Raw genomic sequence first — 7,595 nt, 5'->3', positions numbered from 1 at the left:
AAATATACATATTATATTATGTTACGTTTGTTGATAACACTCGACTAATTCAGACGACTATGACTATATGCTATAAATAGGTATATAAAGAGTTCATATTTATAGATTTGTATGAGCACAATTGGCCTTTTGAATGATTTATAAAGGATTTAAAACACCGTAAATTCCGCTGTCACATTATACACATATTTATATGAAATGTAGGTATGTACGGATCTATTGTAACATAAATTCTATTATACGCCTATGCAGTATGTAGGTATTCAACGACGAGCTGAGTGGTAAACCTATGAATTGCGAACGCCGAACCGAACTGGTATATTATTTCGAAATGTTTTCCACTTCAACATTTCATTATACTAATATGTTGTTTATGTATTTGAATTTTTATTCCCATATGTCGAATTAACAAATATATGCATATATCTGTCGTTTTAATTGAAATAATACACTGTACATACGTGACACCATCGATCATCGTCAATGTTTCCATCAATATTATTATTAGTACCCCACAGTAGTAGATACCACTTGTAACCGGAACCAGAAACGCGGTATATAATGTATAATTATATGCGTGTATCAGTGTATCACGTGTATACAATATATACATAAACGATGACGAGACGATTGTAGCCGAAATCGTTGTGGTCACACTTCGGCGATTGTCACGGACAGAGAACTCAAAAGTCATCAAAACTCAAAAGGCTTCAGTATATAGCCAGTGCAGACGTGCCGAACTTTTAACGGTTTTGCGTTGTACGCGATACATCCGTTATTACTATTATCATAGTGCCCTATTAGACGCGTGCCACCATCTCCGTCTATATGTAATAGTATAATATGATAATATATTACTTATTATTATTATTATTATTATATAATATTCTATACGTATACGCATACGCATTTGGAGACAAAAAAAGAACTGGTTTCCGGCGTCGGCAGGGGTCCTCCCTTGACCTTTTTTCGCTTTTCTTCCTTTTATAGTTGTTTTTTTTCGCCCTCGTCCGAAACGTCCATAAAATAATAAAAAAAAAAAAAAAAAATGAGAAGGGAAATAAATATATTCATGTGTGTACACAGAAGGAACCGTCGAACGACGTGGGACACGCGTCGGAAGGATATGGAAATTTGTACGTACACCGAAAATTTGTCGCGCATGGTCATTAATAATATTATTGTCCCTTTAACAAAGGGACCGTCGTCACGGGAGGGAATCCGAATTTATTGCTTTTATTAATATCGCAACGCGATCATGGGTGTGGGGTATATGAACATATACTTATATATTCTTGCGGTACACGAAAATGTTTGATGATCATCATATTATATACAATATGAAATGTTATACCACAAATATATTATATTTCGGGCAATATGTATACAAATAGAGCATAATAAATTATAAATTTATACATCCACCCACTCAAGTCCCAGTCATCGGTGCCACACTGTCACTAAATATAATATATTATATTAAAACACCTGTTGGTACGTATAGTTTCAAACATATGTCATATTCTGAATCTTTAATTTTTAGTTAAATTTGCTCTAAGTTATGACAAACATATTTGGACCAGCTAGAAATATGCTAACCAATTATTTAGGACCCATATAGGAAAATTATCATGACTGAAAAAAAGGAGCTTCAGTAATCCCCGATTTTCATTGAAACATTTTAAACTCTGGACAGTATATTATACTGGTGTAGGTACTGTTTAATGATTAATGATTTATGATATTACGTGAATAGGTTCGTACATCGTGGTATACCTACTTGTAGAATTGTATATAAACATCATAAACCAATTTATGTATTTATATATAGCTTAAAATTGCATTTCATATAGATAACAGTATTATAAACAATAGAAAAAGATTCAAGTCCTTATGAACGGGGAAATGGGCCTCGGACCGGTCGCTACCGTCAGAGTGGTCAGACTGCATGCGCAAAGTATCGTAGTGCGAAACATATATTATGTAGTATTACATTTTATTATTTTTAAAACCTATAAGCTAATAAAACTGAAAAGCTTATGAATTTTCGACTAAGAAATAATTTGCAAATCATCTTGATTTTGTTTAAATTTAAAGTTCACTTATATAATATAAAAATATCTACTAGTACATAAGGTCTCTGAGGGTTTTTTTCCCACTTATTTACCATCTCATCCACTAAAACGTCTAGAACCTTTTGTTTTTTTAAGTTCTTCTTTGTTCAAAAAGCAAAAAAATATAATAGAAGGTTAATAAACCAATAAGTTTATCATGTAGAAGTTTACAAGTATCGAATGTGCGTAGGAGAGTCCCAGGGGGTGTTTTGTTCACTCGTTTCCACTGCTGGAACGTCGTCAGTATAACGTGTTGAATAATGTTCTCACGTGTAAAATGTGTTATCATTAAATTTTATCACTCAGTTATAACCTTTTTTAATCATACATTGCAATAAAGTCATAATAAAATTATAAAATACTAATTTATAATATCCCTCTGACCTCTATTATACCAACCACTATATACAGGGTGATTTTTTCGATTTTTATGAATCAAAATACTTAGAAAAATATTCTGCTTTGGAATATAAAATTAAAACTCTATGTTATCATTCAAAAAAGTAAAAAACTTAAAAATGATAAGGATAAAAAACATTTAAAAATATAATTTTTTAATAAAAACGTTTGTTTTGTAACAACTTGAAACAATGTAAAAAAATATTTTGAAAAAATTCAATACTTTTTTAAATAATGAGTGTTCTTCGATAAAAAAATCACCCTGTATACAATGTTATGAAAATAAAAAAATAAATAATATTGCCGAACTAGTTAGTGAGTATGTTACATCCCCCCTCCACAAACATCCAACGCAAATTAAAATCATATATGATTTATATAGCGAATTAAAAAAATATATCATCATATGAGTTAGGTTAGGCATCTTAATAAAATATACTCTGGGCTGGTACATACATTTTTACGTTTTAAACAAATTCATCGACCTACTTACAGGTATATACATTGTAATTTATTGTTGTCAGAGTGATAAACGTCGTTTAACGATTGTTATAATGCAAGCCATTAGCCCTCGCGAACGGCTATTGTCTTTTAATTCTATATTAATCTAATCGCAGTCGAATGTGTTTTCAATTAGAATTTTTTTTTTTTGGTTATGCAATCCACTGGTGGGCTATTTTTTGATAAATTTGCAATTAGTTCATTTTTATTTGAGTTTTTTTTTCACTTTGTTCCTATTATTATAATATTTAATATTATTAAATTTTAATTTATATTATTATCAGTGATTTATTAATATACTGCATATTTCAATAGGTTTGCAATACTACAAATCTCTTGTTAAAATTTGCAGTCTTGGGTATACTCTCCGCGACTGACAAAAATAGAGCAATCGTCAATCAGTACAATGAGTTAAAGGAAAATTGGACAAAAACGGTGTTTGTATCATTCATATACATACCTACCAAAACTAATATTGTTATGTTTAGGATTATAATGAGATCATGGAACTATAAATCAGCTTAATGAATTTTAATAAGATACTTGTGTTATTGGCTATTGCAATCGCACTTGACACTAAACTATAACTAAATCATATAACATTATTTCAAAAAATTAGCCATTAGCGATTAATGAGTATAATGACCAAAGAGAATTTTGATTCAAAACACTCAGTACCTATATACCATTGTAGAAGATTAAATATAATAATAATAATATTTTAAAACCGGATATTTCGACCCCTGCCGTACACATTTTTCCCATTTCATACAATGAAAAAAATCAAAACTTAGCAAATAATAATAAAATATATATTCACGAGGTTGATTAAGGAATCGTTATAAACTTAAATGTAAGCCATTGACCCAGTAGCGTACCTGTGAAACATTTTTTTTTTTTGGGGGGGGGGAGCATAAATTAATTGCACAATTTTTTATGGTTATAACTTATAAATTATAATATAATCTGAAACAAAATATGAATCATATACAAAATAAGTAATGATAACGTCCTTATGTTGATCACTTGATATCAATGAGAAGTGATAACCACATTATGAAATAATAGTGACTATATATTCTGACTATATATCATTACTCCTAATCCCAATTTAGTCGAATATTGAAATTTTATACATAGATAATATACTATCATTATTTTATAATACATTGATAAGTGATATCAAAAACTTTTGATATCAAACACGATTAAAATCAGTGAAAATTAAAAATATTTATTATTTACATTATTTAAGCTGGACAATGAATTTGCATTATGACATCAAAAAACTTCTCGGTGGGGGGGGGGCAAATGCCCCTATTATCCCCCCCCCCCCACAGGTACGCCACTGCATTGACCCTCAACATCGTCTTTAATGCATAGTCTGACACAGAGATAGGGTGGTGTGGTAGAACTGTTGAAGGATATTACATACGAGTATTTTTTTTCATTTTGACTTTAGCACTCAACGCAATGATTAAATAATTATGACTTTGATAGGAGCTATTTTTATATGTAAATTATAATATTATTAATTTGAAATTATTAACACACTATAAAAAATCATTTAATTTAAATTTTTTAATTTGTTTCCGTAAATTTCAAGACTTCGTGGCGCAACGGTAGCGCGTCTGACTCCAGATCAGAAGGTTGCGTGTTCAAATCACGTCGAGGTCAGAATCTTTTTCTCGTCAAATTTTTTTACAATTTTATAAAATTATTAATTTTAAATTGTTACGCAATTTCTCATTTTCCAGTTAATAATGATAAGTTGCCAAATTTGTATTTTACAATTCAATTTAATAACTAAAAATTAATAAAAAAAAAAAAAATTATAAATATTCTCGTTACTTATTAGTTTTAAATAACATATTCATATTTTATTCGAATTCACGGTGTTTCAACAACGTACGATATACATGTAATATTCGAAGTAAATTATAGAGTTTAAAAAGTTTTTAATAATATAAAAGGACAATAGGTCCATGATAATGAGTTTTTAGAATAATATGTTGGGCCGGTAGGGGGCTATGGTGATTTGAAAATTTTAAGTCGTTTATCAACATTTATAATTTGTATAAATTGCCGCAGAATAATAAACACTGGTCCCAATATTACGTATATCGTATATTTTTGTAAAACCATTTTAAATAACATAATATATGTATCTCTAGTAGAAACATTTTCACAACTAAGAAAATACTTAACTTGAATTTTGAATTATTAGGAGCATCAAAATGTTCAAAAAAATTATCTACTTTATAATTTACAGTGAATTTCCCTTGATTCAAATTTGAAAAACGGAATTTCATGTAGGTATATCTTCCCACATGCCAATCTCTAAATGGTACATAAAATTCAAAAATTTGTAAATATAATGGTCTTTAAGTATATTCCTAAAATCAGATTTTGAATAACTTCGTTATTAAAGAAAAAAGTGAGCGATCATCCTAGATAAATCACCTTTCATATGAATAATCTAAAAAAAAAAAAACAACAATAATGTTTACCAAAAGTGACGAGTGATACCTATCATGATTGTATTGCAATGTGTAAAATATTATATTATGATAAAAGTAAGTTATCTGAAACATTTCTACGGAAACCAAAGTGGTTAAACTTACAAATTATGACATTCAAAGTTTTCGTATGACGTTCGTAGACTTCGTGGCGCAACGGTAGCGCGTCTGACTCCAGATCAGAAGGTTGCGTGTTCAAATCACGTCGAGGTCCACATTATTGTTTTCTAATATATTTTTGTTTTTTAATGCACACGAATATTAATTAATTTCGCTACTTCTGTTACACATTTGTTAGCAACACAGCTAATTTGATGAGTTTTTCGTTTTGAGCATGTCAATATAGATATTATGTAATGTAAGTAGTCTTAAGGTGTAAGTACCAATATGACTAGTCGTGCTTTTTTTTGTCATTCGCTAAATATGAAATTTTTTTCGACGTTTTTCAAATTATCGTCACTCATAGTGTGAATAAACAGGGATGTGCACTGCTATAATATTCCTATGATTATTATACTATAATAATCAGAGGAGTCATCAATTCATCATTGAGTAAATACCTACTAAAAATAATGTCACTCCAGTGGATGTGATAAATTTGAGATCAACAATAAATCATTACAAACGACGAAAAATTGTAACCGGAGACGATCTGTTGCCCTATATTTATTATTTCTAAGGATATTTCATATAACATTTTTATACTACTGTAAGTAATTACTAGATTGGCGTAAAAGGGGAAAGTTTATATCCCTTATGAATGATAGTTTTCAAATTATCTACAGCAAAATAATTAAAATTGTTGTTTTTCATTTAAAAATTCAGTGTACTTCGGCACTATTGCCTATCATAGACTTGTTAAATTTTAGTTAAGGTAATTTAATCCTAAATCCGTGTACCTATATATGATGAAAAACTGAGCTGTACTGATTATTGTTATCAGTCTACTATAAAATTATAGAATGATTATAAATAATTTTTTATTTTTTGAAATAAATAAATAGTTATATCAATGGTTATTTTTTGTAAAAAAAAAAATAAATCAATTTACTTAAATCTCTTATATTTATTGATATCTAAATAATGACTTCGTGGCGCAACGGTAGCGCGTCTGACTCCAGATCAGAAGGTTGCGTGTTCAAATCACGTCGAGGTCAAATTTAATTTTGCACATTTTTTTCTTCTATTAATTTTAATTCAAGGATCGTCAACCCTTTTTTATCATTTAAAATTAAATTATAAATTTCACGGTTTGGATTTTATTAAAAATAAAAAAAATGTACGTTATCATGCAAAATTTAATTTATTTAAGTATACAACTGTTAAGTTTTTTATCACAAGATTTCTACTAAGCACTTATACAAACAAACAAAGTATATTCACCTGCAGTTACATAAAATTACTATGACGGCCACACGCGACTCGCGAGCCACGGGTTGCCGATTCTTGACTTGATCAATCTTTATTTATAAAATTATAATTATTTATAGATGCAATATCAATTTTTCCTGATGCTAAACAAAATGAGTTTAAAATGTCTTCTAGCCTTCTATATAGGTAATTCATATTACTTAATTTATTACGTTCATTTTACATTTTTATAATTTTTATATAGATATGACGGAGTTTTACTTTTGAAGGCAGTTTTAATATTGCATTTATCAAATTATAAAATTGGTATTTAAATCCACTTAATTAGTTTTTCTTTCGATATAATATAATGTATTAATGTAATATTGGATAACAGTTCTATTTTAACCATTTTATCTTCCCGAATTCAACCATTAATATTATTAAGTAAAAAACAAAAGTAATGTGTAATAATATATCCTCTCTAAAAATATATTAATAATTAACACATTGTTTTTTGAGGGGGACTTAAAGAAATAAATTGATAGAATGTCGGGTGCCGATGTTCGGGTAAATGAGCACGACGGGATACCTGCTGCAGAAGTATATTCTAAAACCAATATTCACATATTTTATGTTATACAACACCCTCCCATATTAATTATCTCGTGTCAACCCGATAATCCTGAAATGTGAATTTTGAAATTTATCG

General features: G+C 28.9%; 3 non-coding genes across 3 annotated transcripts; all 3 read left to right on the top strand.

Annotated features, from left to right (window-relative positions):
• The first annotated feature begins 4,619 nt into the window (after window positions 1-4,619).
• Window positions 4,620-4,691, top strand: TRNAW-CCA (transfer RNA tryptophan (anticodon CCA)). Its single transcript has one exon. It is a non-coding gene; the product is annotated as a tRNA-Trp (tRNA).
• A 984-nt stretch (window positions 4,692-5,675) lies between these two features.
• On the top strand, window positions 5,676-5,747 carry TRNAW-CCA (transfer RNA tryptophan (anticodon CCA)). Its single transcript has one exon. It is a non-coding gene; the product is annotated as a tRNA-Trp (tRNA).
• Window positions 5,748-6,618: 871 nt separating this feature from the next.
• TRNAW-CCA (transfer RNA tryptophan (anticodon CCA)) lies at window positions 6,619-6,690 on the top strand. The gene has a single exon. It is a non-coding gene; the product is annotated as a tRNA-Trp (tRNA).
• Window positions 6,691-7,595: the final 905 nt, after the last annotated feature.

The sequence above is a fragment of the Diuraphis noxia genome, unplaced genomic scaffold, assembly GCF_037042655.1.
Source record: "Diuraphis noxia isolate RWA-SAM2 unplaced genomic scaffold, SU_Dnox_SAM2 contig0002, whole genome shotgun sequence".
NCBI lineage: Eukaryota > Metazoa > Arthropoda > Insecta > Hemiptera > Aphididae > Diuraphis > Diuraphis noxia.
This window is presented reverse-complemented; position numbering and strand designations above follow the sequence as displayed.